At 40.6% G+C, this 19,893-nt stretch overlaps 1 long non-coding RNA gene across 1 annotated transcript in view; it reads left to right on the plus strand.

Annotated features, from left to right (window-relative positions):
- LOC116298776 (uncharacterized) overlaps positions 1-19,893 on the plus strand; it is a 231,119-nt gene that overhangs the window by 4,813 nt on the left and 206,413 nt on the right. The window lies entirely within an intron of this gene.

A 19,893-nucleotide genomic window follows, 5' to 3' on the forward strand; every position in this document is an offset into this window, starting at 1 on the left:
GGAATGGTTGGAGGTGACGGTCTTCCTCTCGTCTGTTCTCCCCATGTTTTCTGAGGGTCCGGATGTTCCGTCCCTCTGGTGGTTTCTTTGAGAAGGAGGGGGGTGGGGGCGATGGGGGGGGGGGGTTTGGGTGGGGGGGCCGTTCCATAAAAACTCATGTGCCGCAGACAACCATCCGCCTTCCTTCGTCTCCTGTAATTTTTTTCCCCTCCGCGGTCAAACCTCTTTGACTCCATCATCCGCCGGATTGTCCTTGGTATCTCACTCACATATCTCCAACGTGCCTTGGGGGGTAGAAAAATTTCGTGATGATAGCAATCCGATGTGCCACGAAGATGTTTAATCGTCCTTGAAAGTGTGTTGATGTATTGGGCAGCACTTTTGTTAAGAGTCAGTCCCCAGAACTTCGACCTCAGGTCAGCGGCAGATCTCGCTCGTCTGTTAACATCTTATCAATTTGACTGCTTCAAACGGCCCGCCGATAGTTCTAATCGAGGAATGGTCACGGTGTTCAGGAGCGAGCCTTGACTTCCCCCCCGGGGGGGTTCAGGAACGACAGATGTACTTCCCCCATTAATGTTCACACCATCCGCAGGGTACGTACGGTGCCCCTAAGCGGACTGGGAACATCTCTTCTGCTAAATGGGTTCCATTCATATGTGACGTGTTCTTCCAAGGTCAGGTGCTCTTCAAGATCTCGGTTAGCCGTTCAATTTGACAGTCCCTTGGTTAGGTCCCCTCTTAGCCTCCTTCCACTCAACGCGGTATGTCAGAGGGCAGGATTGGGTCATCCCAATTTAGTTTCGGTCTACAAAGTTCTTTGCAAGGATTAGCTTGGGCTAACAGGACGAATGGAGCAGCGAATACCCAATGGATCATACACAGAAACTCGTTTTATGGATACAATCCCCACGTCTTGTACTAGACTTTCCTTTACCGGGTCTTAAATCCGATGCAATCTTCTCGACAGTCCCATTTCAACTCCTAAGGCTCTTTTCCGTCAGGAAATCGTTCAAAGTCCTCAGTTCCTTTACAGCCTTAGCCTCTTTCAGTTCAGGTAATCGACTTGAAGGACTTCTTTACTATTGCTCAGTACCACTTTTGTGAGACGAAATCCTCCTCGTCGTACAGTTCCGTCACTTTCAGATGCAGTTCGTATAGCGCCTTTCAACCTTTAAACTTGTCCGACTTCAGCGCTATCATCCACATAGAAGTTCCTCCTATGCACGGATGTTTTCCAATCTTCATCATGCAAAATTCGTTTTTTTGAAATTGTCGTCAGCTTGTTTTTTCGGAGTGCAAAATTTCGCACAACTTGGCGAAGCGTTGCACCGAAAATGTGGACTAGCATTTTAAAATTTGCTGGCTGGTTGACTAAGATCTCCATCAGGGCCCATCCAAAGGACAAATGCTAGCATGGTCACAGTCCTTGGGCCTCACCTTGACTTGCAAAACTGCTTTCAATATCAGGTCTGCTGCTATATTTATGGGCTCTTTCGTTCGGGGCGAAATCTAGTAAGGACGCCCTACGATATTGTTTCGGTTGAATCGGTCCTTGCAATTAGTTGGTCATTTAATGACAGCCTTTTTCCATTTGGCGGCGCAGTCGAATACCAACGCCGTAGCTCTTGGGGTATCACAAGCATGGTGGTGGTAGGTACCACACTCTCTTCTCTGGTCAAAGTCTCGTTGGGAAAGGCGACGGGCATAGCCCTTAGTCAGATGGTCAATCTATAACTTCTTTGTTATTTCTCATAAAGTCCAGGGATCGTTCAGGAATCTTTGTTTTTAAATGTTGCAAGTCTAAACTCAGCCATCGGTCTCTTGTTCATGTACAATAACTGCTGTTTTCTCCACGGCAGGGCCATTTGGTAGTGACCCTCAGATAAAACCGTGCGTTTTCCTGCATGATAGACAACGCTCTTTTATCTTCTGCTGACATGCATCCTTTCTCGGAACTTAGTACTGCATCTCCGAAATCGGTCCTCCATAAAATCTTTCAACTTTGAGCCTTGAGCTCATCAACCGTGGAAGATATGTAGTGTGTGCGTTCAAGCTTTGGGTTGATGCGTATACTCAGTCATCGTTCCACGATGGCCATGCCAAGGAGTGTCCTGACCGCATACGGTTCCTTCCGTTGTCCTCGTTTCTCTTCTAACGCCCAAAAGGCTTCAGGCGTATCATTGCCCGATGAGTAAAGTAACTTCTCAGTGTCTATTTCAGGTATTTGATTTCTGCTAGATGTGGCCACCTACATACATACATACATAGTTTATTCAAAAATCGCAAATAATTAATTGACAAATAGTAAAATACAAGTAAGAGCAGAGGCTAGCAAAAAGCGATACAATAAGACAACAAAGCCAATAATAGGCGACTTGAAAGGAAGTTATGAGGTTATCCCTATGTGAAAACTCCCAAGAAAAACAACAAAACATGACAAAAATGCATTATAAAGAAAGACCCTAAGCAGCGTAATTAGCGAAAAATGCTCTATAAATGAAGTATAAGTATATGAATATGTACTAAATAAAGGAGAGACAAGCTCTCCGCCACCCTGAGCCCCACTCCCGCACGCGCACCCACCAGACAGATTATGAAGTCTGTCCGCCTGGTGATCGCACGCGCGAGAAACCCAGAGCAACAGAGAACCCGTCTCCTCCTTAATCTAGACTCTACTAAAAAATATACTAATCGATGTGTACTGCAATATGTAAACATTAAACCCTAAGTGAGACTTCAATTTCTGCTTAAATGATCTAAACCCCATCGTTTTCAACAATGTCTTTAGGTAGATCGTTCCACATATTAACAACTCTGACGAAAAAGGAGTATTTGTAGCAGTTAACTCTGGCTGCTTTAACATAAAGTTTGTAGGAAGGATTAGCTCTGGTAGACGTAACTTTCGTAAATTCAAAAAAGTCACGGAAATTTAGAATACCTAAACCGAAAACTATTTTGTAACATTCAAACTAGAGTTAGGTAGTCCCTGCGGGTCGAGAGAGTAGGCCACTTCAATATTTTACATCTTTCTTCGTATGTCATTTCCCCCTCTAGTTTGTCGAAGTGCTAGTCTGAAAGCTCTTCTTTGTACTTTATCCAATGCAGTTATGTCCTTCACCCAGGTTGGGGACACCAAACGGGTGACGCATATTCAAGGATTGGTTCTTACAATCCGCGATATATAGCATCGAAAAGACTGTGGTATTGGCGGTGCCAACAGTTCGTAAAATAGTCCCTAGGACTTTGTTAGCTTTATTTACGGTGATGCAAATGTGTTCACTCCAGGATAGATTATTGGAGATAGTAACACCAAGATCTTTGAAACTATTAACGTCCTTTAAAGTCTCCCCTAAGATGTACTTCGGTTTGGACTTGTCGCGCAAGTGGGTTATACGCATAGATTCACATTTATCATTATTAAGCGTAACTGCCATGTGCATGCCCATTCTCTAAGATGGTCTAGATCGTGTTGAAGCTAGTGTGGTCTAGAAACAGGGTCAATAAGCTGCCTGTAAATCTTGGTGTCGTCCGCGTACAGTTTCACATTAGAGGAATGCGATCTGTGATATCGTTAATGTATAGCAGAAGAGGATGGGACCTACGATTGTACCCTGAGGTGTTCCAGATACCACTGGAAGCCAGTTTGAACAAGTTCCTCTTATAACCACACGTTGGTGTCGATTAGTGAGAAAATTTCTGAAACCATAGAAGTAAGCTCCCGCATATTCCGTACATGTTTAGTTTTAAGAGCAAGCGCTCGTGTGGCACGCTGTCAAAGGCTTTCGCCAGGTCGAGGAAGATTACGGTCTGTAGGGATAGAAGAATTTCTTTGACTTCGCCCCAATCATTAACAGTAGATAGCAGTTTGAGTTACAGTAGATCTTCCTTGAAGGTAACCAAACTGGTTGTCGTTTAATACGTTTAATTCACGCCAGAATTCAATAACATTGTTTTTGATAATTTTTTCACCAATTTTACATACAATAGATGTGAGTGAGATTGGGCGGTAATTTTCCCTAAGGTGTTTAGAACCTTTCTTGTGGATTGGCGTAACGTCCGCTATTTTCCAGTCGTTAGGTAGAGTACCAGATGTAAATGATTTGTTTTAACAGTACTGTTATGGAAGGTTGCCAGCATCAATGCGAACTCTTTCAGTATACGCGATGGAATGTAATCTGGCCCTGGGGATTTGTTAAGCTTCAGGCTCAGAAGATGTTTCTTGACTTCATTAGTAGAACAATAGAATGTTTTCCATTTTTTTGTCAACAATGCGGTTTAGTGACGGAAAAGTATCGTGGTTTTTCCACAGTAAACACTGAAGAAAAGTACTCATTCATGCTACTAGCGATATCGTAGTCATCAGTTAAGATAGTGTCGTCGATTTTCAGCGATAGGAGATCGTTGTTCCATTACGTTTAGATTTTACAAAGTTCCAGAAAGGCTTGGGGTTGCCTTCCTTTAAATCTTGTGCTAGATCGTTAATATACGCCCATCGAGCAAAGTTGCATTTCCGTTTGACTGTGTTGTTTAAACTACGGTACTTTACCCACAAATTCTCATCATTACGTCTTTTTGCTCTTTTGTAGAGTGACTTCTTCTTTTTACATAGTGTTATAAGTTTCTTTTGATATCCATGGCGCATGGAGTTTCTTTTTAGGTTCCGTTTCGGAATACACTCGTCTACAGCTGTGAACAGTAGATCTTTCCAGCAGGTCCAGTTGTAATCAATATTATCCTCCAGAAAAGCACAGTGCCACGGAATATAAGAAAGAAGTGAGCTCAGTGAATCCCAGTCAGCTTTCTTGTAGCAGTAGACATATTTTTGTGATTTACGTTGGCATATGGTGATCCGAGTAGTGTGAATGTGATGGAGTTATGATCGGAAAATGGTTCACCAACCAGCAAATCATCAATAATATCGGGTGATGTAGAAAACACAAGGTCCAGCACGTTTCGGTCTCTGGTGGGTTCACATACTAGTTGAGTGAAAAAATTATCTTGTATAATATCTGTCAGTAAAGTGTAGTTTTCAGAATTTTTAAAGGTCTAGAGTTAGTCCAATCGAATTCTGGTAGATTAAAATCTCCAACAAGTACGAGGTCAGTTTGCGGAAATATCATTAAGAACGGCTTGTAAATCTTCAAGAGGCTTGGGTCATTATTAGGAGGTCTATAAAAAACTCCTAATGTAATCCTGTGGTTATTAAGAAATATTATGTCAATGAAGATCATTTCGGAGTCACAACATGTTATCTCCCTTGATACAGCTTTAATATGATCTCGAACTGCGATAAGTACTCCTCCGCCAAAGCGACCATTATGCTTGCGGTCGTGCCTGAAAACTGTGTAATTTACAGGGAAAATTTCACTGTCAGCAATGGTGTTATCCAAGTGAGTTTCGGTTAGCACTATGATGTCGAAGGGCTTGTTCGAGACTTCGAGGTTCAGTATGCTAATTTTGTTAACAATACTTCGAGCGTTAGTATAAAAGATCGAAAGTTCAGTGTTTCTCTTTGGTGTTCCATGAGTATTCTGGTTACTTTCTTTTGATCTTGCGTGAGGTCCAGGGTTAGGAGCTGTTGAGTCTTTATCTTGGTTTTTATTGGGTCCAGGATTAGGATGGATTCCGATAAGAAGCGGCTTATGAGGCTGGAAGGTGGTAGAACTGTTGTTGTAGTATGAAATTCGACTTCTGCAAGTTATCCAACGGCTTTTTCCTCGGTTCATGGTAGCTTGGGTTAGAGATTGAACCAATTTTAATCTCATGTGAAGTTGCGTAAAGCTTATATTGAAGCAATACAGCAAAAATAATAAAAGTTGTAAGAGCAGTAAAATTCATGTCCGCCATGGTTGAGTTCATGAATACATTGTCGAATGTCTTCATCTCTGGGTGCACCTTCTGTAGTGATGTGCAATTTTTTGACTGTCCATACGGTCGGTATCTCGACGACATTGTCTGAGTCAAGAGCTGTAACTTCCAAACTCGCGGTTAATCCCTTTCGCTGAACGTTTGCCTTTTCGATAGTTGTCAACGAGAATGTTCGTTCGGCGCCTTCGATTCCCAGCTGTTCTATTAGGCGTTTCTCGCACAATGTCGTGTCGGATCCTTGGTCCAAAAGAGCGTAGGTGACAACAGATCTCTGACCTTTCTTTCCACGAACCTTTACGGGCACGATTGGAAGACATACTCTTTTCTCCTTGGCAAGAACATCGACGCTGTTTACGCTATCAGCCTTGACGACATTATAAGTTTTTGCACTGTTCGTATTGTTGCTTGAATCCTGGCTCGGCTGTTGATTAAGGTTAGAGCTGTTCGATGGATGCAGCAACGTGTGGTGTTTTCCCTCACAGGAATCCACTTCACACTGTTTTTTTCTGATAGCAATTCTTTGCTCTATGTCCTCGCTTAAGGCAGTTGTCACATAACCCTTTGTCTCGAACAAACTTCATTCTTTCACCTTGCGTCTTCTTCTTAAATTCATCGCAGCTTGTGAGAAGATGTGCTTGGGCACAAAGACCACACTTTACCTGGTCGTTTAAAGTATATGCGGCCCTCGAAGCTAATTGTGAATCCTTGTTGTTGCCGTCACTTTCGGCGTTTCTGCTTGGTGTGTCGCTAGGGTGGTAGCTCTTGGCGGCCTTGGCGTGTTCTGAAACGGTTTACTTCGGGGTCGCATTCTGTCCCTGGACGTGTCCTTTGAGTCCATAATCTGTCCGAAAACAGGATCATTTGCGGCCTTTGCTCTCTCAGACAAAAATTCGGACATATGGTCTATGCTGGGTTTTCCTCCTCCGCTTCGTATCACTCTAGCCTTCTCGAGCCACCTAGCCTTTAGGTGGACAGGGAAACGTTCTGCTATTTTCTTCAAGTTGTCAGCATTGTTCAAGTCGTCATAATATCCAACGGCACGTAGAGTTAATTCCCAGTCCTTTAACTTATCGGCGAAAACTTGCAGGCCTTCTCTATCAGACGCCCTCAGCGGGGGTCCCTCAGTTACAAGATCAATGTAGGCCGTGGCTATGACATAAGGTTCGCCGAATCTTTCAAACAATAACGTTCGTGCTGTTAGGTAGCCGTCGGTAGAGTCCAATACTACACAGTTCTTGATCACTTCTTTAGCCTTGCCCGTACAATATTGCAGTAAATAATTCAATCGTTCTCCGTTATCCTCAGTCTTTGCTTCAATGTTCTGTTCGTAGTTGCGAATAAACCTCCAGTAGTGTAATGGGTTTCCATCAAAGGTTAATAGCTCTGGTTTAGGAAGCATTAAAGCGTTGGTCATGGCGCTGGTGATCCTTTCTTGCTGCTTTATCAGTTGACTGAGGACCTTCTCATGGACTGCTGGCTTAGGTGGTTCATCGTTATTGGCAGTGTCGCTAGGACGGTTATCATAATCAGCGACGTAGAACTCGGGTGTGTTCAGGTCCAGCCATGCCTGTGGTGTCGGTGCATGCGCAGCATGAACAAACTTCGGTTTGGGCTTCCTGTGTACTACATCAGGCCATTCTGTCGTCCTAAACGGGTTACTTGAGCTTCCCCTTGCCGGTGTTGCTAACGAACTGCCAGGCGTCTGGGCCATCGGGGCTGCGAATGGGTTAGTGGAGATCGGTGTTATCGGAGTTGCAAACGGGTTCACAGGGAGGCGCTGTCTAAAGTCTGCAACTCTAGTCGATTCCTTTGGGGCACTTCTTGGTGTGGAGCCAAAGGGGTTTGAACCAGGTAACACGTCGTCGTCGTCGTCGTAAAAATTGTATAGCTCAACTCGTTCGGCCCTTTCATAGATTTTTAGTTCAGTGTTTCTTTGTTCCATTTCGTGTTGAGCTTTTAGTAATGTGTGTCGACGTTTTATTTTATTGACTTGAATTGCCTCCTCTAACCGCAATTTCATCGTCATCTCTTCAATTCTTTCTTGCAATTCTTGCTCTTCCTTCAACTGTCTAATCTTAAGCTCGGCAACAGCTTGATCTGCCCTCGCTTTCAACTTTAACTTCGTTGCTGTACTTGATTGGGAACTTTCGTTAGAGCCTGCTTGTCTACTAGAATCGCAGGGTTCGACAAGAGGCAGATCAAAGTCAATGAACGGTCTTTTGTTCCGGTGGGTCCACGCATCAATTTCTCCCTCAATGTCTTTTTTAGCTTCTAGCTCTCTACTGTAAATGCCTTCAGCTTCTTCAATATCCAACTGTTCCTTCAAGCATTCTAAGTGCTGTTGACAACACCGTTCGAAGTTATCAAATGTGTTCAATATTTTCTGACTTATCCTCAGAACGGTATCAATATCATTGAAATTCTCTGATTTCATCACTTCTTTTATATTTCGAAAATTCTTTGTCAATTGGCCAATATATCCCGATCTTGAGCGTCTTAGAGCTTCACCTCTCTCTTCTCTCACTCCGTCACAACTTTCACGATCAGCGGGCTTCTTGCGTCTTGCCGGCGGGCTTCCTGTGTCATCATCCATCGCTGCACATGGAAATTCGAGGAATTCACAAGCCGTACGATTCTTGTAAACACTCTTCGGAGATGAAATAAACGCTGGATAACTGCAGAATCAAGCTTAATAAATGTCCATCAGTCGGTGAATGACATATGTTAACAATAATGTAGCGTACATCTTCTTTAGTTCAGTGGGGACATCTAATTCAGTAATGGGTACACAACGCAAAACGCTCGTCGATTATATCAGCGATTTAATTCTCGATAATCTTGATGTTCTTCAGTTATTTCATTCACAATAGACAGATTTATAATTACGAGGTTCACTAGAAATAAAAAGTTACAAATTAAAAGCCCATATCTTACGGAAAATCAAATATAATCTTGACATACCATATGGTGTACATATTACGATCGTCTTGCTGCCTGTCCCGGCTTACTTCCCATAATTTCAACTTATGAATATTAATAACCTACACTAATTAGGAAATCAATTAGCTGTCGTCTACAGTGGAGTATAGAACATCCACAGCCATTGTTTGGGACACAGAGCCAGCGCTGGGGGGAGGGCCCGGGGGAGGTGAAAACTACTAGAAAGACGTATTTTAGCTGGAAATTTGCTGTTGAACATGATTCCCCTATCAAAAACGACCAAGAAAATTCGGTTTTCCAAACGAAATGACGTTGCCAAAGGAATTGGCAAAGTCCCTGCTGCGTTCACATACATTTGCTTATAAGAGCATTTGGCTGAATTAGCAAGGACTCCCCCAAGAAAATCCTTAATTTCTCAGCCGGTACATTAGCTGCAGCCCCGAAATCAAAAAAAGCAACGACTTTGACGCTCTGGCTACTAGACTATGTAGTTTGGTGGGTGCTAACGTGAATGATGGAAGAGTTTAAAGGCACAATGTAATGTGGAGTATAGAACATCCACAGCCATTGTTTGGGACACAGAGCCAGCGCTGGGGGGAGGGCACGGGGGAGGTGAAAACTACTAGAAAGACGTATTTTAGCTGGAAATTTGCTGTTGAACATGATTCCCTTATCCAAAACGGTCAGGAAAATTCGGTTTTCCAAACGAAATGACGTTGCCTAAGGAATTGGCAAAGTTCCCGCTGCGTTCACATACATTTGCTTATAAGAGCATTTGGCTGAATTAGCAAGGACTCCCCCAAGAAAATCCCTAATTTCTAAGCCGGTACATTAGCTGCAGCCCCCAAATCAAAAAAAGCAACGACTTTGAAGCTCTGGCTACTAGACTATGTAGTTTGGTGGGTGCTAACGTGAATGATGGAAGAGTTTAAAGGCACAATGTAATGTGGAGTATAGAACATCCACAGCCATTGTTTGGGACACAGAGCCAGCGCTGGGGGGAGGGCCCGGGGGAGGTAAAAACCACTAGGAAGACGTATTTTAGCTGGAAATTTGCTGTTCAACATGATTCCCTTATCCAAAACAGTCAAGAAAATTCGGTTTTCCAAACGAAATGACGTTGCCAAAAGATTTGGCAAAGTTCCTGCTGCGTTCACATACATTTGCTTATAAGAGCATTTGGCTGAATTAGCAAGGACTCCCACAAGAAAATCCTTAATTTCTCAGCCGGTACATTAGCTGCAGCCCCCAAATAAAAGAAAGCAACGACTTTGAAGCTCTGGCTACTAGACTATGTAGTTTGGTGGGTGCTAACGTGAATGATGGAAGAGTTTAAAGGCACAATGTAATGTGGAGTATAGAACATCCACAGCCATTGTTTGGGACACAGAGCAAGCGCTGGGGGGAGGGCCCGGGGGAGGTGAAAACCACTAGAAAGACGTATTTTAGCTGGAAATTTGCTATTGAACATGATTCCCCTATCCAAAACGGTCAAGAAAATTCGGTTTTCCAAACGAAATGACGTTGCCAAAGGAATTGGCAAAGTTCCTGCTGCGTTCACATACATTTGCTTATAAGAGCATTTGGCTGAATTAGCAAGGACTCCCACAAGAAAATCCTTAATTTCTCAGCCGGTACATTAGCTGCAGCCCCCAAATCAAAAAAAGCAACGACTTTGAAGCTCTGGCTACTAGACTATGTAGTTTGGTGGGTGCTAACGTGAATGATGGAAGAGTTTAAAGGCACAATGTAATGTGGAGTATAGAACATCCACAGCCATTGTTTGGGACACAGAGTCAGCGCTGGGGGGAGGATGGTGGTCTTTAGCAAGGGGGGGTCCTACATGGACGACAGAGACACGCCGTGGTAATGAGACCCGCCCCCCATGTAGACCTACACACTACAGATTACTACAATAAACACTAATACAAAAAGATAATCAAAACATCATTTACATATAGAGTATCATCCTGGTCTACCTAGGATTATACTCATCAAAACACTTCATAGGTATATTCAAGCGAACACAACGTTTTCCCTTGCATAAACGTTACACAAGTACAAGTGAAAAGAAGACAAAGAAAACTACTTTTAGGCTGACCAGGTTATAACAGTAATGTCCGGAGAAAACTTTCCCAAAACATTCCAGGATCTGTTGAAAAAACACCTTGATTTTCGACTAACCGAACGTTTAGAGTAACAGAGCAGATGGATATTAAGTCGTTTCACAACCTTTGCTTTAACCACAGAGGCAACAGGGAGAGTACCTTCAAAGCAATACTCATTCCTAGCCAACCACACAAAGTACTTCAACAGATTAAGAAAATAGGAAAACACAGGTGGAATAATCTGTCGTTCATGATTGTCATATCCAAATAGCATATGACGAGATTGAAGGGATGGCGACAAGGGAGTAACACGCAGAAATAAGGTCTGAGCCTATAGTAACAGTTCTTGCATGAGCTTACATTCAAAGAATAAATGAACTGGAGTTTCCAAAGGATGTCCACAAAAGCATGAAGGATCAGCAATGTTCATACCAAACTTGACAAGTCGATCACAGGTATAGAGCACTCCATGGCAAATCTTCCACGATGGATCACGAACTTGACGATCCAAAGGCATAATGTTCACTTGTGACCATGTGTCCGTCCAATAGAGCTCGCCAAAGATTGGGCGAAATTTCAGAACGCAATTAGGAAGCATAACATTCCTTTCAATGATATTTGAATAAACAGATTTTGTAGTAAGAGATGAGATAGACAATGCACTACCATCAGAGGACCGCAGAATAGCAAAAGTTTTCAATTGAACTGAGAAATGGCCACCGACGTATGCCCAAGCATCTAAAAGTGAGGCATAAAAATCCGGTAGTAAATGAGAAGGATAATATGCAGGATATGAAAGAACAGAACGTAAATCATCACCAAATACTTTCTCCACAAAAAAGGAGAAGAAAGCACACCATTTCGATGGGGACAGGGCCCACCGCTTTATCCACTGACAATGAAGTGCGCGCACCTTTGATTGTATATCAATTAAACCAAACCCACCTTGAGTGGTGGATTGGAAAAGAACGTTTTGTGACACCAAATGCTTTTTCCCCGACCAAAAAAAATCCAAAGTACACTTGGAAACTTGCGCCAAGACCCAGTTTGGCATGGCTAGTACTGAGGCACAAAACAATAGACCTGCCATGCCAAGGCCATTCAGGACAAGAGCCTTACCAGAATAGGAAAGATTACGATGTTTCCAAGAATCTAGTACACTAGAAAGTTTGTTTAAGCGACCATCCCAATTTGGATGAGAGACATCATCATTTCCTAAACATGTGCCAAGACAAGGAATACTGTCTGAAGACCACTGCAAGTCAATGGCAGGATCACTACGACCTCTCCAAGAGCCTGCCCAAAGCCCTTTAGATTTCTCTTTATTAATCTTAGCCCCAGATGCCTTTTCATATTCCTCATAGATGGAGAAGACAGTGGATATTTCATCGTCATCTGTACATAACAGGGTCGTGTCATCAGCATATTGGGAAATAAGTGCTGGTTCATAATCAGGGTGCGGAAGAACCAAACCTCTTAAATAGATTGACGCACGGATACGACACGCTAAAGATTCGGCAATCAGTACGTAAAGGGGCGCTGACAGTGGACAGCCTTGTCTTACACCCCTCGATAAATTTATAAAAGGTGTAAAGAAGCCATTTACCAATACCGAAGACTGAGGTCCAGTATAGAACAAGCGTACCCACGAGCAAAAGGAAGGTCCAAACCCCATGCCTTCAAGGACTCTGAGCATGTAGGACCATTCCACCCTGTCAAAAGCTTTTTCCTGATCCAAAGACAATAAGGCCAGAGGTGAATTAGTTATTTTGCCATATGTAACAGCATCTTGAAGAAGCCTGATGTTTTCACCAATAAATCTGCCAGGTACCGAACAGGTCTGGTCAGGAGATACAACATAAGCAATCACTTTTCGTAGACGGCCCGCGATTGATCTTGAAGCTATCTTGTAGTCTGTACATAATAGGGAGATGGGACGCCAGTTTTTCATCAAAAATCTATCTCCCTTTTTATATGAGAGCGTTATAATCCCTCTCCTCTGAGAAACTGATAGTACACCACACCTAAAGGCATAATTAAGTACAGCTACCAGGTCCTTTCCAATGAGATCCCAAAACTTTAGATAAAATTCTTTGGGAAGACCATCAAAACCAGGCGTTTTACCTGACGGCATCCCCTCAAGAGCCTCAAGACATTCCTTCATGGTCAAAGGACCCTCACACACATCTTTCACTTCTAAAGGAATTCTACGTTCCAAGTTAGAAATAAAATCATCTGCAATGGTTTCATCATTTTCTTGTGAAGTGAATAAACCCTTGTAAAAAGAGAACCAAGCCTGCCTCAAATTCTCAGGATCAGAAACGTATTGATCATTGCTATCTAGAATAAGATCAATCATTTTGTTGGCCCTATTCTTCTTTCCCATACGGAAGAAAAAGGAAGTGGATCTCTCACCCTCTTCAGTCCATTTGGTACGAGCTCTTATTTCTGCCGCCTTGGCTGCCTCTCGATCAAACAATTCTAATTCATTGAGTACACTATGGTATTGATTTAGAACAGAGAGATCTCCCCCATCTACCAGAACTTTTAATGATCTTGCTTGAGCTTCCAAGGAATGCCTGGATGCCCGTCGTTTGAAAGATAACTTGGAACAAAACCTAGTGGTGGCTTGTTGGATCTTTCTTTTACCTATATCCCACCAAACAAGCAATGACGTACATGACTCTTTCTGAGGTTGCCAGGACTTCCATAAGTCCCTTACGAGCTCCACGTATGCATCATTATCCAAAATACTAACATTGAGTTTCCAAAAATAAGGGCCTCTGGGTGGAACTTCAGGCAATATGAAATCAAGGAAAACAGCAGAGTGATCAGAATGCGGACAAGGTAAAATACTGCACTCAGAAACATGAGGAACAAAACGCAATGGAAGTCCGATCATATCAATGCGGGACGCAGCCATGCCATTAGTACTGATATAAGTAAATTCTTGGGTTCTAGGATGACAGTGCCTCCAAATGTCAATCAAGCGATTTTCATGGAATAAGATGGGAAGGACAGTAACACTGTCATAACTAGCAGGTAGTACAGAATTAAAGGATCGACGATCCAGAATAGGTGTAAAAACCGTATTGAAATCCCCTAAGAGGAGAATGTCAGACGTAGGATCAAGCCTATCATTTACTTGTGTCAAAAAACCATCTCTTTCAGGATTGTGATTGGGAGCATACAGGGAGACGATAGAAACTTTGCAAGAGTCATATTGGACATCTAAATAAGTGAAGCGGCCATTGATACCCGAGTACTGTTTAAGTACAGAAAAAGGAGAGGCACGCTTTAACAAAATTGCAGTACCACCAGAATGCTTTGTGTTGAAATCTCCAAAAGCTAGATAAGGAGAATTATCAAACCAATTATTGAGTTCTTGTTGTGAAATACAGTGAGTTTCTTGGATGCTCACAATATCAGGCGGGCGAGATAAGGAAGACAGCCAAAAAATAAATGTTGTTCTTTTCTCATACTCTCGCAGACCATTTATGTTTATAGTGAGAGCCCTCATTTTAAACAAAAATCAACAAGTATTTATGATAGTTTCAATATTCTGAATAACTGCTTATTAATAAACCATCAATTTCAACATTTTCAATAATCATAACATTATTTGTAACATTATTCATATAACACATGACATTACGTAAACAATTCGTACTTCAATACAAATCCTTCAATATATGATTAGAAATATAGATAACTATATAAATACGCAAGAAAAATTAGGGTTTCTTTTTAGAACGTTGAGTAATAACCTCCTTTGGATCCACAGATCTTTTGAGGTTACGTAAATTAGTAAAGCAAATGTCCATCCCTTCAGCAGGTTTTTCCTTCGTCGTGTTTTGTTTGACCATATGACTAAATGAAGGAGAGGACAAAGATGTTCCCAAGGAAATTGAAGAGTTAGAATCACACGACAGAGATAGTACTTCAACATTTTGAAGAGAATCCTGAGAAGAAGGATTAGGAAAAAGCGGTTGCGAAGAAATAACTTCTGAGGAGGAATCCTTTTGCAAAGAAGAACGCAAATCTGTAGGTTCCTGTACAACTTCAGTGATCACACCTGACTGAGATATATTTTCTGTCAACTCTTAAGACTCCTCTGGGAGATAAAGAGCAGGATGTTGCGGAAAGTCCTGTCCTTCAGGACGATCCATAGCGTAACGAGGGGGTTCAATAAGATCCTTCGAGCAAGCATAAGAATGGTGACCTTGCGCACCACAGCGGTTGCAGACACCTTTTAGGGGACATCTTGTATTTGAATGTCCCCACCAGTTGCATGAGAAACAACATAATGGCTGACTACGGTATCTAATATGAGCAATAAACGGGTCCAAAAGAACACTCGTAGGAATATGCTCATTTAATGTCACAAAAAGCCGTCTATCTCCAGTTTCAAAGCCAAATTTGTCTAAATTTCTCACCACTTGATTTACGCTCCCATATTTTTCAAAGTATTCCTTGATGTCGTCATCCTCCACCTCACAAGGGAGGTTTGAAACCGTCACAACTTGTTGAGGTGATTCAACCCCATTGAAAAAGCAAAAACAGCCCCTAATATAGATTCCTTTCGTAAATAACTGTTCCCTTTGTCTATGAGATTCCTCCTTAAACGTTACTCTACAAGAATAACCTGTATTAGACACCTGAACACATTTTATGGCAGTACGCAATTCGTTTGCAAGAACTTTTCCAATGGCCGCAATAATTTCATCCCTAGTGACCGGCTGTCTAAGCCTCTGTAATTGACGTGGAATCCCTAATTCTAATGTATTTGGCCTATGTACAGAGAACATATTTGACCAAAAAATAATATACCAAAAATATTAATAATCAGTGCCCTTGAAGGAAATATTCCTAGGTTGTCGAAGTAGGACAAACCTAGGGAATAATCCAACAGGGGGAGGAGGATACAACTCCAGCTCTTGACTTCAGAAATCTTGATTCTTGAGTCTTGAGAATCTTGAGCCTTGAATCTTGAACTGTGAATCTCAGATCTTGGACTTGAATTTCTACACCGACTTGTAAAGAAAAACTTCACCAACTATCGGCAATCGTGAGCTTACTTGCAAAAGATGATTAACACCTTGCTATGATTAGCACTGTGTGCTGAGTCTGTTTGATGTCTACCTCTTCAATACTTCCTTAGTCCGTGTGGGAGGTGTTTTGAAAACTCTGTTGAAAAAATTGACATGCGCAAAAGCTCAACATCGAAATTAGAAATGTTATCATTAATACTCATTATAAAATAACTGTTATAAATTTCGCATTGTAAATGGTTGGGAGCGCGTGTTTTGTGAGAGCACACAGCACGCACGCACCCTTTACATATAAGAGAAACAAAAAACTTGCTTGCTGTGCTGTGTGGAGTTAACAAAGCACTTGGGGATTGGCAGAGCACTCGAGAAGTTTTCTTTTCTCGTGTTCTATCTATCCCTGCGTTCTCTATAACTGCACAGAGCACGCGCGTGCGTTTTTTTATGTCATCCGTCCACAATGCGAATATTTAGTAATGACATGTCTTTTGGTTTCGACAAAAGCAATGAGTCATACAAGTACCTTGACTCCTAACAATGAAGGGTAAAAACAGGTCAACCATCAAAGAATGTGACAACTTACGCTGGAAGACGTATCTGACCGTCATTGTATTGGATGGTTTTCTGGTAATGGATTGGTGATCGCATGACACACAAACCTTCCAGGTAACCTGGTAATGAATGAATGAATCGATTATATATGGTGAGTCACTCTTTGAGATAAAAGGCTGGAAAATCCAATGCACAGTTTGTCTTAAACACCCAGTGAAATCTAAAACATAACAATTATTATTTCTTAATCAAATTATAACTAAAATGATTGTATGCGCATTACCTTCTCTGTCTTTCTCTCCATCTTTCTCTCTCCTTTTCGATCCCTATGATCAAAAGGCTTTCAAATGATAATAATAATTTTATTATCCCTATCCCGCAAACAACCATGTTTACAAACATTTGATAAAATGCGTACACAAACGTTAGGATACCTGAATCAGTATCAGTATCAGTTCTGCTCCATTATTAACAGCAATTAGCTGAACAACGGGGACTCTATTCTATGTAATGTTTAATAAACGAGCAGGAGTGTTTTATCGGGTATAAAACACGAGGCGCAGCCGAGTGGTTTTAGACCCGATAAAACACGATCTGCGAGATTATTGAACGGCTTAGAAAACTTATGATGTTTGTTCTCATTGTGTACCGATTTTTTTACGAAATGAACCAAGTTTGATAGAGAAAATCCAAGTTAAAGTTTATGCAAATGAAGACGAATCTTTATCAGATATAAAATCACCTTCATGGTCATGATTTCTATTGTGTTTTCTTCATGAATTATTAATGAGTTTTCTAATCTAGATTAAAGTTCTCAAGAAGAAGTCCTTTGAAGGCTTTTCTGTCTTTTGTTAATCTTCTGGCCTGATCTTTATCAATGTTTAGTAGTTTTTCGATGTTAATCCATGGATCTCTAACATACTTTTGGTTGGTTTGGTGAAAAATAATTTTGCAATCTAAGATTGCAATCTAAATTATAATAAATAACTTACTGTCCATGCCAAATTCGAAATAGAATAAAAGCTAGTCTTAAATGTCTAAAACATAAAAATCTATACAGCTAATTATATAAATTAGAGAAAAATTATGATACACGAAGATACTGGATACGGGAGCGCGCATTACGTCATCAATCAGCCAATTATCTTGCGCGCTTTGAATGAAGTTGTTCAGTAAAAGAAAAAAGCAAAAGCAAGCGATAAAAGATTTCGAACGCAGAAAATTTTCAAACAGATTATTTTAAGATTCGATTGCACACACCACTTTTTTTTTTAGGTACAAACTTTAACTTACTGCAATGGATTTATAGTAATTTTTTTGATTCTGTAATGTGAAAGTTAATCAATCAAACTTTAGCAGTAAAACTTCCAACTACGTGTAAAACTTAAAAAGGAAAAACTGTGCGCACACAACGAAGTCAAGGCAGAGAAGATAATCATCTCTGTTAAAAGTGGTTGTGGCTTAATAAGCAAAATAAGCAAAAAGTCAATTAATTACCAAATTATCGGGAAAATTTTAAATCAGGAGAAAAAACATTTCAAGTATTAAAGTGAAAACTACTTAATATAAAGAAAACCAAAGAATAACATCTTAACGAGGCTCGAAACGGTATTTCTTGAGCCCGCGCGCTCTATATCAAAAAAATCAAAAACTCTGTGGAGAAATTCCTTTAAATTTTGCATATAGCTTTAGTTTATGTTTTCAAAAGCTTAAGAAAAAAATTTAAAAATTCTGTAAGAGGGAACTATTCCAAACTAATTTTATTGATTTTTACGAAATTCCTGTTACAGATTTTATTCTTTTTTTGCAAAAAAGGTAATATTCGGCTTTTCAAAAAATTTCACCATTTGGTTTCTGAGTTATGACTTTGTGAATAAACAATTTTGATGGCATACCAAGGGTTCGGTTGTTGTCATAGCAACGTCTGACGTCATTTTTTCATGCTCATTGTGATCTTTTGTTTATAGTTTTTTGCATTCCAGGTTTACTTCCTGTCATATAATAGAAATATTTACTTTTTTTAGTTCATAATTGTAACTGTATATGAATGCATAAAACACTTTCCAACCTCCTTAAGCTGATAACAAAATAAACTACAGGATAAGAAATGTTCCCGAAAATTATATTAATATAGAGACATTTGACCCTCTCAATGGTATGAGAAAATGGAAATGTCTTTTTGTTTTGTGAATTATAAAGCTTCAAAGAATTTACCTACAAGTTCCTTAAGCTTTATTTATGTTTATTGTACAAACATAGGTTAGTACTTCATGTAAGACTTCATGAAGTGGCACTATTTGGTTATTAATCAATGATTATTGATTATAAGGTAATGTAACCCTAACGCCTACCCTAAAGCATAACCCTAACGCAAGTAACTCTAGCTCCCAACTTCTCAGCGCACCATATAACTCCAAACAAAAATCTAACACCATACCATACCCTAACACCATACCATACCCTAACCCTAACCCTAACCCTAACCCTAAACCTAATCCTAGCCCTAACCCTAATCCTAACCCTTAACCTAACTCTTGTTAAGGAATAAAGACTTTTTTGTATTACTTTATTCATTTAGATTTAGATATAATTAGATAGATTTTTATTGAAAATTGTATCGCAGCCCATGGGCTGAATTACGTACAAACAATATAATAATAATGATAATAATTAAAATAATAATAATAATAATAACAATAATAATAATAATAATAATAATAATAATATAGTAGCAATATAAAATTGTAGCAATAATAATTTTAAAAACTTAGGGATAAAAGCTAATGAATATAAGTAAAAAATGATCAAATTCGTCATTATCGTCATCATTACAGATATCATTGTAAAAGAAAACGCCATCGCCTATCACCATCGCAAGTACAGCAGTGGCGCTGCTCAACGGCTTCGAGCTGAAAGCATGTAAAGACGCCTTTAACAGCCGTTTTCATCATCATCATGTTACATTTGTTATCACCGCCATCGTCATCTCCACAAGAGATCATGATCATATCATCACCATCATCATCGTCATCATCACCACCATCATTATCATCTCCATTATCCCCATCGTCATTATCATCACCACTACCACCACCACCACCATCATCATCACCATCATCATCATGCGGATGTACATAATATTTTCTCACAAATCCCCCCACGGTCAAGTGAATAGCCTGCGTCAATGCAACAGCAGCAAAGTTTCGCAAAATTTCGATAATAGTTTTAAAGATTAACTTATTTATTTATTTTAGGACTATTACACCATATTTTCTCTCTGTCACAAAACAAATCCCACAGTCACGTGATAAGCCTGCGTTAACAGCCATTTCCTGCATTTCCATCCGTATCCAAAACGGCTGTTTACACTGGCT

Source organism: Actinia tenebrosa, unplaced genomic scaffold (genome assembly GCF_029948245.1).
Source record: "Actinia tenebrosa isolate PJP-AT-01 unplaced genomic scaffold, QUT_ActTen_1.0 PGA_scaffold14__42_contigs__length_11649687, whole genome shotgun sequence".
In the NCBI taxonomy this organism is placed as follows: Eukaryota; Metazoa; Cnidaria; class Anthozoa; order Actiniaria; family Actiniidae; genus Actinia; species Actinia tenebrosa.